Source organism: Scyliorhinus torazame, chromosome 5 (genome assembly GCF_047496885.1).
Source record: "Scyliorhinus torazame isolate Kashiwa2021f chromosome 5, sScyTor2.1, whole genome shotgun sequence".
Taxonomy (NCBI): Eukaryota; Metazoa; Chordata; class Chondrichthyes; order Carcharhiniformes; family Scyliorhinidae; genus Scyliorhinus; species Scyliorhinus torazame.
The window spans coordinates 72,589,619-72,603,300 of record NC_092711.1 but is presented as its reverse complement, the minus strand read 5'-3'; the positions used below and the strand labels follow the sequence as shown (position 1 = coordinate 72,603,300).

At 45.6% G+C, this 13,682-nt stretch overlaps 1 long non-coding RNA gene across 2 annotated transcripts; it reads right to left on the bottom strand.

The window, feature by feature from the left end:
* Positions 1–385: 385 nt before the first annotated feature.
* Positions 386–12,975, bottom strand: LOC140418421 (uncharacterized). 2 transcript variants are annotated; one of them, XR_011945025.1, is made up of 3 exons: positions 12,516–12,975; positions 5,471–8,627; positions 386–3,426 (listed from the first exon to the last, which is right to left on the bottom strand). It is a non-coding gene; the product is annotated as an uncharacterized lncRNA (long non-coding RNA). The 2 variants fall into 2 exon arrangements; XR_011945026.1 differs by lacking the exons at positions 386–3,426; positions 5,471–8,627 and adding an exon at positions 10,739–11,689.
* Between the last annotated feature and the right edge of the window lie 707 nt (positions 12,976–13,682).

Genomic DNA, 13,682 nt, shown 5'->3' with positions numbered 1-13,682 from the left:
ATGTCCAAAGATCCCTGAAGGTGACAGGAGAGGTAGATGTGGTGATTGTAAATGCAGAGAGGATACTTTGTTATTCACGGGGACATAGAGTACTACAACAGGGAATATTCCCAGCAATGTCTACTGGAGGAAAGACCTGAAACCCCTCTCTCCACAGGTGCTGCCAGAGCTGCTGAGTATTTCCAGCATTTTCTCTTTTTATTATAAGATCAGGGAGGTTATACTGGAGCTGTCCAAAACACTAGTTAAACCAAGGGCTTTCGATTTAAAATAATTAGCAGAGGATTGGGAGTGGAAGGGGGTTAATGGATCTCTATGTCTATTCGGAACCCTGGATATGCGTTATCCCTTCTCAGTTCCCAAATAACAGATGTCAAGTCTGTGCTTTTTGGCAAAGTCCAGTTGAACTTTTATTTGTCAGCTGTGCCACTGGGAAACTTGTTTTTAATACAAAATTTAGAAAGAATCAACAACTAGCCCTGCAGCAAGTTACTCAGATTAATTGTCTTTAGCGAATACAGAAGTTGAGTTTTCATTCAAATCATAATACACCAGATAAAATAACTGGGTAATTGCGATTAGCAAAGCAAGCAGCAAAGGTTTCAGAAATATAGATGGAGTGAGCAAGAAGAGAAACAGAACAGAGCACCAGAAGCACTTTTCCATTCCGGTAAGTGATTCTTAAGAGAATTGTTATCTCAAAGTCTGGCCTTCTTTTTACTGCTGATTGGCTTTAACTATTTCGAATTTTCTCAATTCAGCCAAAGTGTCTGTCCATCAATTTAAGAGATATAGGTTTTTGAATATGTTGGTGTAATTTTTCCATTCAATCACTTGCCAATTTTCCAAATTATCGACACCTGCATCTCAACATTACTTAGAAAAAACACAGCCTTCAGGGCATTATGACCTTTGACTGTCTATTACCATGGAAACGGGACTGCCTGTGCTGGAAAAGCAGCAGCATACAATGGGGTCTTTTAGCTATTTGGCGTCACTGACCTTGTTTGGCTCAACAATTTGCAAATGTTAAAATCTAGGTTGAATGAAAGAAAACTAAAGTGGATGTTCTGGATTAACCCTTAATGGGTTTCCAGCTTTGTTGCACTCAATTTATGCTTAATGTGTTCTCATTTAAACCTATTACCTTTATCATCTATAGCTAACTAGAAAAGCCAATTTCTATCAGTCCTCCCTTTTGATTCTTCTAAAGATTAATAAGATGAATCAAAATAATGAATAGAAATTGAGGAAGAAATGTGACAAGATAGAAGTAAGCGCGGGGAGGAATGCATTCACATTGTCTGGAATCGTTCACTTGTTTGTGAACAACCTTCAACACTGGAGCGGGCAAAGCTTTGCAAGCGATACAAGCATTCTGGAAGCATTTTATTCAAAAAAATAATTATACAGCACAATTCAGTAATAATGGAAATTGATTATATGAATGGAGTAATATTTGGGTAATAATGCAATAATGCAGTCATAAAAGTTCAATAGTAGGAGCCTTGTTCAATGTCATGGGCTGGTAGTGCAGTTGGACCACTATGAACCACTTTGATTGTTGGGGCATTATGGGTAGCCATACATTGGCTAATGCATCTGATCGGCAAGATCACTACGTAAATGACAAGCACAAATATGAAAAATCAGAGAAATCCCTGAATGATGGAAATTCCTGTGCCACCCACCCATCCAGAGAACCATCCCCAAAGAGTGGTGTCAGAGGGTTGGTAAAGTTTCCTAACTTCTTCTTGCATATGTGCTGACAAGCTTTTGATGTCTTCTGAATTACTGGGATGTAGGCGCAACACTCTGCACCAATCAGGGCACAGGTTCCACCTTTTTCAGCTAGCAAATAGTCAAGTGCCATCCGATTCTGTAAAGCCACAGTTCGAATGGCGAGCACCTCGGCTGAAATGCTACTTCCAGCTCGGGCAGTGTCATTGGCTATTTTCTCTAAGTCTACGGCCAATTTAATGTATTCTCCGGTCAATACGACGACGTCATAGGCAGGGATGAGAGCAGAAAAGAATTTCTCAGTCCCTGTGATCTCGCATTTAGACCTCGTGATGATAGTGGTAGGTTGATATTTCTCAAACTGTGGGATGAGAGGTCCATGTTTTGAGTCTGCTTTTATAGCATCGGCTAGGGAAAGGGAATGATGGATGAGGGGGACAATGAATCATAAATAACACACTCCTCTCCAGCTCACCGGGAGCCAAGGGTATGCAGTATTACTGCAGATGGAACAGGTGCCATTATAGGTAGAATATTGGGCAACCGGTTGTGGGGACCAACGTTCTGTAAATTTGTCCCATCGGTGTGATTAGGTAGCCCTTTAAAGTCGATGGGATTCCCTTCATGTCCATTGACCACTACCTTTCTTGTGTCATGAGTGCGCTGTGTACTGGCACTCACATCCAAATAATATTCATTTACTGTATCCCGCATTCCATGCTCTATGATTATAGCCGATTAAACATATGGTCCCAGTGTGATTATGACCAGTTGGGAAGGTTACTTGGGCTGGTTTCTGTTACCGATCATAGCCATGTTGATACCATCGCTTGAAAGTGTTTAATGGGCGGCCTGCAGATCGCCATCTCTTAACCTCATCGTTTATCATTTCTTTGGTTCAGGTGTCTCCACATTGGGGAAGGGTATAGTCGCGATTTTGGAAAATGTACCATTCTGCCATTTGGGATAAAGTAAAAGGAACAGGCTGTCTTGGGATACCTGCTTGGGAATTGGTAGGGGTAGAAGAACACACCCAGCATTTAGAGATGTTAAAGTCTCTGGCATAGGTACAGGACATGTAAAGGAACGTGTTAACATTGAACTCCTGGGTGAGGCCTGCTGGGCCAAACATGTAACTGAAAATCAAAATTATGGCAAATATGTTTACAGATTCTGATTTTGGTATGCGCGCTTCACATGTGACGCATTAATCCATGATTTATTTCCTTGGAGTTTCACGGCTGACTGGGTTGTGAGTAATATCTGGTCGGTGGCTTCCCTCCTTGGCTCCTAACTGTTCGCGCTGAATTTTTTTCGCGTAAACGGATTCAACGGCACCAAGTCGTGGCCCCCCCTCAGGAGGATTGCCCCACGCCGGCGACACCTGACAGCATTTGTTAAATTTTGACAATAACTAAGTAAAGCATCACTCATCAGATGACAGTCTGCCTTTCTTAAGTCAATAGTTCCTGGCAGGGACATGGGTCTGCCAGTGATGATTAGGCCTGTGGTTCTGTTTGGGGTTGCTCTGATACTGCACAAAACTAGTGGCAAGGCTTGAATCCAATTCATGCCTTCTTGGTTGTATTGGACAATCGTTCTTTTAAAGTCCGGTTCATGCGTTCCACTTGTCCTGATGTTTCTGAATGATAAGGGCAGTGTAGATTCCAATCGATGTTCAGTAACCTTCAGCAAGGCTGGTAGAAGTAGGGAACCCTGGATGACTCGAGATATTGAGACTCTGGTCAAAAAGAAGAAGGAGGCATATGACGTACATAAGCAACTGGGATCAAGTAGATCCCTTGAAGAGTATAGAGATTGTCGAAATAGAGTTAAGAGGGAAATCAGGAGGGCAAAAAGGGGACATGAAATTGCTTTGGCAAATAATGCAAGGGTGAATCCAAAGAGATTCTACAGATACATAAAGGGGAAAAGAGTAACTAGGGACAGAGTAGGGCCTCTTAAGGATCAACAAGGGCATCTATGTGCAGAGCCACAAGAGTTGGGTGAGATCCTGAATGAATATTTCTCATCGGTATTCACGGTGGAGAAAGACATGGATGTTAGGAAACTAAGGGAAATAAATAGTGATGTCTTGAGAAGTGTGCATATTACAGAGGAGGTGGTGCTGGAAGTCTTAAAGCGCATCAAGGTAGATAAATCCCCGGGACCTGATGAAATGTATCCCAGGATGTTGTGGGAGGCTAGGGAGGAAATTGCGGGTCCCCTAACCGAGATATTTGAATCATCGGCAGCCACAGGTGAGGTGCCTGAAGATTGGAGAGTGGCGAATGTTGTGCCCTTGTTTAAGAAGGGCAGCAGGGAAAAGCCTGGAAACTACAGACCGGTGAGCCTAACGTCTGTAGTAGGTAAGTTGCTCGAAGGTATTCTGAGAGACAGGATCTACAAGCATTTAGAGAGGCAAGGACTGATTCGGGGCAGTCAGCATGGCTTTGTGCGTGGAAAATCATGTCTCACAAATTTGATTGAGTTTTTTGAGGGAGTGACCAAGAAGGTAGATGAGGGCAGTGCAGTAGACGTTGTCTACATGGACTTTAGCAAAGCCTTTGACAAGGTACCGCATGGTAGGTTGTTGCAGAAGGTTAAAGCTCACGGGATCCAGGGTGAGGTTGCCAATTGGATTCAAAATTGGCTGGACGACAGAAGTGGTTGTAGAGGGTTGTTTTTCAAACTGGAGGCCTGTGACCAGTGGTGTGCCTCAGGGATCGGTGCTGGGTCCACTGTTATTTGTGATTTATATTAATGATTTGGATGAGAATTTAGGAGGCTTGGTTAGTAAGTTTGCAGATGACACCAAGATTGGTGGCACAGTGGATAGTGAAGAAGGTTATCTAGGATTGCAACGGGATCTTGATCAATTAGGCCAGTGGGCCGACGAATGGCAGATGGAGCTTAATTTAGATAAATGTGAGGTGATGCATTTTGCCAGATCAAATCAGGCCAGGACCTACTCAGTTAATGGTATGGTGTTGGGGAGAGTTATAGAACAAAGAGATCTAGGAGTCCAGGTTCATAGCTCCTTGAAGGTGGAGTCGCAGGTGGACAGGGTGGTGAAGAAGGCATTCGGCATGCTTGGTTTCATTGGTCAGAACATTGAACATAGGAGTTGGGACGTCTTGTTGAAGTTGTACAAGACATTGGTACGGCCACACTTGGAATACTGTGTGCAGTTCTGGTCACCCTATTATAGAAAGGATATTATTAAACTAGAAAGAGTGCAGAAAAGATTTACTAGGATGTTGCCGGGACTTGATGGTTTGAGTTATAAGGAGAGGCTGGATAGACTGGGACTTTTTTCCCTGGAGCGTAGGAGGCTTAGGGGTGATCTTATAGAGGTCTATAAAATAATGAGGGGCATAGATAAGGTAGATAGTCAACATCTTTTCCCAAAGGTAGGGGAGTCTAAAACTAGAGGGCATAGGTTTAAGGTGAGAGGGGAGAGATTCAGAAGGGCCCAGAGGGGCAATTTCTTCACTCAGAGGGTAGTGAGTGTCTGGAATGGGCTGCCAGAGGTAGTAGTAGAGGCGGGTACAATTGTGTCTTTCAAAAAGCATTTAGATGATTACATGGGTAAGATGGGTATAGAGGGTTATGGGCCAAGTGCGGGCAACTGGGACTAGCTTAATGGTTAAAAACTGGGCGGCATGGACTGGTTGGGCCGAAGGGCCTGTTTCCATGCTGTAAACTTCTATGATTCTATGATTCTAACCTGCACACCTCCTGGCAAACAGCACCTGTAAAGTGGGTTCCATTGTCGGAGTCAATCTAGCTGGTACTCCCCATCTGGGAATATAGTCTTTGCATCGGACTTTGGCTGTATGGGTGGCTGTAGCCCTCCTGGCTGGAGCAGCCTCTCCCCATCTAGAGAACTTATCCACTATTACAAGGACATTAGTGTATCTTTGACATGTAGGAAGGGTGATGTAATCGACCTGCATGTTCTGGAATGATCCTGCAGGGGCAGGAGCTTTTAGCTGAGGCATTGATGTTATAGGTCCCAAGTTCTTTTGACAGGTTACACAGCGGTTTGATACCAATTGTGCAGGTGTTTTGAATCCTTTGCCACACCAACTTTTCTGGAATCGAGCCACCATCTGTCCTTGGGCTAAATGTCCCCATGGATGGGTCTGTTGGGCCAGAAATGGCATCAGTGCCAGTGGTGCAAATGATTTATCAGTCTGAACTTGTCTCCAACTATCATCATCGTCATACAACTGGATACCTGAGTCTAACCATGACCATTTCTCTTCTTGTGTAGAGTCATGTTGCATTTCACGTAGATCTTGTAATAAATTGGTCACTCCCAATTTGTAGATGTGTCTTGGTTCTGCTGAAGAATCCCACTGGGAGGCAGCTTCCTTTGCTACTCGGTCTGCAAGGGCGTTTCCTTGTGCTTCTATAGTTTTGTCTTGAATACGGACCTTACACTTTAGAATGGATACTTCTTTTGGCTATGACTTCTAGGAGGTCATCATTTCAGTGGTGGGGGTCTAGAACTCGCTGTCTGATAGGGTCATAGAAGCAGAAATCCAGATCACTTTAAAATAAATGTCTTGGATATCCAATTGAAGGACTGGGACATGCAGGACAATCGACTGAGATCTGCGAAATGGGATTAAGCTGAATAGCTCCCAGCCAGCACACACACAACGGGGCAAATGGCCTCCATCTGTACCAGAACTTTGAGGTTTTTACTCTGATAGTTGGAGTTTGTTTCTGATGATAATAACCTCGAAGTTTAACATTCCAGATAGTGGTGAAAAAAATCAGCTGTTTTAAACACGTTGTAGATTTTTGTCTTTCCCGCCTGAGTGTTTAACATCACCTGGCTGGAGCTCAGAAAGGACAATCTCACCTCCTAGAATCAGAGAATCTACAGTGCAGGAGGAGGCCATTCGGCCCATCAAGTCTGTGCCAGCCCTTGGAAAGTGCATCCTACTTAAGACCACACCTCCACCCTATCCCCAACTAACCTTTTTGGACACGAAGGGCAATTTATCCTGGCCAATCCACCTAACCTGCACATCTTTGGAGTGTGGGAGGAAAGCGGAGCACCCGGAAGAAACCCACGCAGACACGGGAGAACTTCCAGACTCCGCACAGACAGTGATCCAAGCCAGGAATCGAGCCCGGGTCCCTGGTGCTGTGAATCAGCAGTGCTAACCACTGTGCTACCGTGCCGTACTTGCATCCAAGCTCCCGGATTGTCTGTCTTCTCTCCGGGTAAGATTCTGTTTGTCTCTTGTATTTCACTGTGACAGGGCAGAGACCTGATTGAAGGGATTCCAACATGGAAGTTCTGGGAAAAATTGGCAAGGATTTGGGAGGTGGCAACATGTTCAAAGAGTTTGGAGAAGAGAGGGCGGTTGAAGGTGGGGCAGTTATTTGTAAGGATGGCAGGGTCAAGGGTTTGTTTTATTGAGGAGGGGGTGATGATGGAAGATTTGAAGGACAGAGGGGCAGTACCTGAAGGGAGAGAAATGTTGACAATATCCAGGGACACAGGGTAGTTTCCTTTATAAATGTTTTTTATTGGGGACACAGGGTAGTTGGCTATTCCCACTAGTTAGCTTCGTGGGAATAGGGTCGCTGGAGCAGGAGTTGGATCTCATGAACAAGATGAGCTCTGAGAGGGCATGAGGGGAGATGGGAGAGAAACTAGAGAAAGATGTGGGTTCAGGGCTCGGGAAAGAATGAAATTTAGTTTGGTCTGGTGGGTTCATGGAAGGGAGGGAAGCAGCTCAGGCAGCTGATCGGATTTACTCAATCTCAGTCACAAAGAAGCTCCACAAGCTCCTCACACTTCTTGTTGGAGGTGAGGATGGAAAAGACAGGGGAGAGCGAGAGTACTTCAAAAGGAATTAACTTGTGTCAGAGATATTAAAAAGTTTCAGCACTCTGCGTGTGTCACACAAATCTAATTTATTTGACTTTTAGCCAGAATATTAGCCCCTGTAAATGGGCTGGAGTTTGTTATCGGCAGAAAGAGACCCAAATGAACATGGTTCAGTCCTGAATGTGAGTAACAGCAAAACCCAATCACTGTGGTTACTTGTGGCCCCGTTGGTGTCTCAGCAGGGCGGATGAAGTGGTGAATCCCTTCCCACACTCGGAGCAGGTGAATGGCCTCTCCCCAGTGTGAATTCGCTGGTGCTTCTGCAAGTCAGATGACTGAGTGAATCCCTTCCCACACATGGAGCAGGCGAATGGCCTCTCCCCAGTGTGAATTCGCTGGTGCTTCTGCAAGTCAGATGACTGAGTGAATCCCTTCCCACACATGGAGCAGGTGAATGGTCTCTCCCCAGTGTGAGTTCTCTGATGTACAGTGAGCTGAGATGATCGTCTGAACCCAGTCCCGCAGTGAGAGCACCTAAACGGTTTCTCGTCAGTGTGAATACGTTGATGGAACATCAGTTCCCCTGAACTTTTATAGCACTTCCCGCAGTCTGGACATTGGAACGGTCTCTCATCAGTGTGAACTCGCTGGTGACTCAGCAGGTGGGATGACTGAGTGAATCCCTTCCCACACTTGGAGCAGGTGAATGGTCTCTCCCCAGTGTGACTGCGTCGATGAATTTCCAGCTTGGATGGGGAAGTGAATCCTTTCCCACAGTCCGCGCATTTCCACGGTTTCTCCTCAGTTTGACTGCATATGTGGCTTGTGAGGCCTGAAGATTGACTGAATCCTTTTCCACACACACAACATGTGTACAGTTTCTCCCCACTGTGAACAATGCTTTTTCCTTCCATGTTCAAAATCCGCTAATATTCAGGATATGATAAATTGAGGACTGTGTCTGATCCTGATGTGATGCTTGGTTTGAGTTTCCGGACTTTGAATCCGCCCCTTTGAACACCCTGAGAAACTGATTTAAAACAGAAAATAGGGAGTGAGCGAGAACCCACAGAAACACAAAGGCAGGTTGTGAAATTGAGCTGAATGAATCTGGTCATTTGTGGGGCCGACACTGGGAAAAAGTGACCATGAAAACTGCTGGATTGTCATAAAAACCCAACTGGCCTCTTTGGGAGGAGAGAGAAAGAGGTGAAGAGGGATTTTGTATATCTACAAAACATATTAAGAGAGTAGTTGGCAAAGCAAATTCGATTTTGAGCTTCATAAACAGTAATATTGATACTGAAGCTGTGCTTCTGGTGGCACAGTGATTGGCACTACTGCCTCACAGCGCCAGGGACCCAGGTTCAATTCCGACCTTGGTGACTGTGTGGAGTTTGCGCACTCCCAGTGTCTGCATCGGTTTCCACCAGGTGCTCAGGTTTCCTCCCACAGTCGAAAGAAAAGCAAATTAGTTGGATTGGCCTTGATAAATTGCCACTTAGTGTCCAGGGATATGCAGGTTAGGTGGGGCTATGGGGTTACAGGGACAGGGTAGGGGTGTGGGCCTCGGCAGGGTGCCCTTTCAGAGAATCAGTGCTGACTCGATGGACCGAATGGCCTCCTTCTGCACTGTAAGAATGCTAAGGGTCTAATTCTATTCTATGAATCTTTATGATGCTCTAGTCACCACTCTTCAGGAAGAATGTGAAGGTTCTTGGAGAAGGTGCAGACGAGATTTACCAGAATGGTTCCAGCAAAGGAGGTTGAGGGGAGATTTGATTCAGGGACACAAGATTATGCCAGGTTTCGATCAGGTGGGCAAAGAAACGGTTTCCATTCACTGATCGTACAAGCAGTCGAGACACAGATTTAAATTTTGGGGTAAAACCTGAATTGAACAATATAAGATCCTGAGGTGTCTTGACAGGGTGGATGTGGAGTGGATGTTTCCTATTGAGGGAGAATCTGGAACAAGGGGGTCACTGTTGCAAAGTGAGGGGTCACCTATTTCAGATGGGGATAAGGATTGTTTTTTCTCTTGAGCGTTGCATGACAGGGGGTGGCATAGTGCTTAGCACTGCTGCCTCACAGCACCAGGGACCCGGGTTCAATTCCCAGCCTGACTGTGTGGAGTTTGCACTTTCTCCTCGTGTCTGTGTGGGTTTCCTCTGGGTGCTCCGGTTTCCTCCCACAGTCCAAAGATGTGCAGGTTAGGTTGAATCGGTTAGGATTGTATTCGCTGGAGTTCAGAAGAATGAGAGGGGAATCTCATAGAAACCTATAAAAAGTGGGTGGCATGGTGTCGCAGTGGTTAGCACAGCTGCCTCATGTCACCGAGGTCCCGGGTTCTATCCCAGCACCAGGTCACTGTCTATGTGGAGTTTGTACAGTCTCCCTGTGTTTGCGTGGGTCTCACCCCCACAAATCCAAAGATGTACAGGGTAGTTGGATTGGTCACGCTAAAATTGCCCTTAATTGCAAAAAAAAGAATTGGGCACTCTAAATTTATGTTAAAAAAACAGGACGAGACAGAGTAGATTCAGGAAGAATGTTCCTGATAGTGAGTGTGTCCAGAAATAGGGATCACGGGATAATTAGAGGATACGGGGTAGACCATTTAGGACAGAGATGAGAAATTTCTTCACCCAGAGAGTGGTGAGCCTATGGAATTCGTCGCCACAGGAACTAATTAAGGCCAAAACATTGCATGTTTTCAAGAAGTAGTTCGATACAGCACTTGGAGTGAAGGGGATCAAAGGATATGGGGGGGAAAGCGGGATTAGGCTATTGAGCCTAATCAGCTCTGACCAATGGATGGTGGAGCAGGCTCGAAGGGCCAAATGGTCTCCGCCTAATCAGCTCTGACCAATGTATGGTGGAGCAGGCTCGAAGGGCCAAATGGTCTCCTCCTGCTCCTATTTTCTACGTTGCTCCGTATCTCTGCATGTAAATGGTCTCGGAGGTATGAGGAAGAATGTTTTTACACAGCCAGTGGCAATGACCTTAAACTTGCTGCCTATAACAGTGTTTGGAAATAGACACAATAAATGATTTTTTTAAAAACTGGATAAAAACCTGAGAGAAATAAACCTGTGAGGATACAGAGACAGAGCAGGAGAATGACTCTGACTGGATTGCTCCAGATAATAATAATATTTATTAGTGTCACAAGTAGGCTTACATTAACACTGCAATGAAATTACTGTGAAAATCCCCAGGTCGTCACACTCCGGTGCCTGTTCGGGTGCACTGAACGAGAATTCAGAATGTCCAATTCACCTAACAGCACGTCTTTCGGGACTTGTGGGAGGAAACCGCAGCACCTGGAGGAAACCCACGCAGACACGGGGAGAACGTGCAGATTCCGCAGACAGTGTCCCAAGCCGGGAATAGAACCGGGGTCCCTGGCGCTGTGAAGCAACTGTGCTAATCACCGTTCTGAATAGAGAGCTAGCATGGACTCAATGGACCGAATACCCTTCTCTGCCCTTTTTAAAATTTTAAATATTTTAAAATAAATTTAGAGTACTCAGTTCATTATTTCCAATTAAGGGACAATTTAGCGTGGTCAATCCACCTAACCTGCACATCTTTGGGTTGTGGGGGCGAAACCCCGCAAACACGGGGAGAATGTGCAAACTCCACATGGACAATGACCCAGAGCCGGGATCGAACCTGGGACCTCGGCGCTGTGAGGCAGCAGTGCTAACCACTGCACCACCGTGCTGCCAGCTGACTCTGACATTTCTGTCTAATCTCGCCTTGTAATCTAACCCTGGGGGGTTCAGATATCACTCAGGTAAATCTGTGCTACATTCGCTCCAAGGCCATTCTCTCCTTCCTCAGGTTTGTTGTCCAGAACTGAACACAGTTCTCCAGGTTTGGTCTAACCAGGGTTTGTGAATCCCGGGGCTTTTCCAGTCACACGAGACCAGAAATCATCCCTCACAGACAGAACAGACAAACCTTTCACCTTCGACACCCAGATGCTGCTGAAATTCAGGTTCTAATAAATCAAGTGACTCTGTCAGATTGCGATGTGATGTTTGGTTTGCGTTTCCCGTCTGTTACACCTCCACTTCCAGTATCCTGTAAATTTACAGAAACCTCACTGTCAATTCACAACATTCTCTCCTCGCCAACTTTGATTAAATGTATTCCTGGAGGTTTGATCACATGACCTGCCCACATCCTCCAGCCATTAATCGATCAACACATCCATCCTTGTGACACACTGCCTTCCTCGGCCAATTGGGAAGCAAAAGGGCTCATTACCTTACAGGACTGTGTTTGACTAGGGCAGCACGGTTCACAGTGGTTAGCACTGCTGTCTCACGGTGCCGAGGTCAGAGGTTCGATCCCGGTTCTGGGTCACTGTCCGTGTGGAGTTTTCACATTCTCCCCGTTTGTGTGGGTTTCGCCCCCACAACCCAAAGATGTGCAGGGTCGGTGGATTGGACACGCTAAATTGCCCTTTAATTGGAAAAAATGAATTGGGCACTCTAAATTTAATTTTAAAAAAGACTGATTTATCCCATTTTCAATATTTTCATATCCGCTGAAGAGAAATGTTCAAAAATATGTTTGATTTCCCAATGATTTTCCAGACACCCAGGTATGAATCTCACCAACGCAGGAGGTAAAATTTAAGTTCATTGAAAGTCTACTGAAGACCATGAAACAATTGTCGATTGTTGCAAAGACACATCTGGTTCACTCATGTCCTTCAGTGAAGGAAATCTTCGATCCTTACCTGGTTTGGCCAACATGTCTGATCCACAGTCAGCTGGTTGACCCTTAAAATGCCCTGAGATGCCCTCAGTTCAAGGGCAATTAGTGATGGGCAGTGAATGCTGGCCCAGCCAGTGACACCCACATCCCGTGAATGAATAGAAAAAAATAATGTCATCCTTACCTGGTCTGGCCAACACGATTCCAAACCACAGCAATGTGATTGACTCTTTAAATGCCCTCCGAGATGGTCTAGAAAACCACTCAGTTCAAGGGAAATTAGGGATGGGCAATAAATGTTGGCCCAGCCAGTGATTCCCACAAATGATTAAAATAAAATCCCGGAGACTCCAGTCAGTCAATCCGGGAGAGTTGGTATCCGGTCCAGGCTCGCAGCGCATGCGCCCTGCGGCACCTTGTCCTCTGTAAAGATGGCGGCCGGTAACCCGGGCCTGTCACCGCTCAGCTCACTCTGTTCGGTGCTGTCTAAGACGGGACCGTTAACATTTTCCTCGGGAGTTGAAGCCTCCACGGGGTATATATGAAGCCTCCCGGCTCACTCCGCAGCTTCTATCGCTCCCCGGCCACCCACCGGCTCCATTCCTGAAAGTCGCTCGATTGTTTCTTTCCCTCTCCTAGCACCGTCAGCGACAACCTGAACGGCGCATGCTCCAGGCACTGCTGGACTTTGCGCATGTGCGAGAAGCTTCTGTAATGTGGATGGAGCACATTCTCAGCTGCAACGCATGTTGGGTAATAAACTCGCCATTGAAATGGATATTTTTCATACAACTTATGCTTTGCGAACTGATTACCATTAGTAACATTGGGCCAAGGTAACAAATGTATGAAACCAATTAATACAGCACCTAAATAGTACGGGCCCTCCACCACAGTTCTGTCCTGGGTGTGATTGACAACAGTGACGACAGTGAGATGTGAACTCATTATATCCATATCATAAAGTGGATCTAGAAGGTCTGGGGAAGATACAGGAAAGTGTACCAGAATGATGCCTGAACGAGCAGGTTACACCCAGCAAGAAATGCAGAGGCTCGATGAGCCATATGGTCTCCACCCGCTCCCATTTCTTGTGTTATTCTGAACATCACTGTCAATCTTTCCATGCAGACACAACAGATGCAACAACCACCAGTTCATCGCCATCCTTCCCATATTCCAGGATTCCAAACACACTTTCCAGGTGACAGTGATTTACTTGTATTTCTTGCTATCCAGTATTGTGTATTCACTGCACACGATTTGGTCTCCCCCACACTGAGGAGATTAAATCTGGATTGGTGACTGTGGAACATCACCATTCAATCTACAAGCATAATCCTGAGCTCCT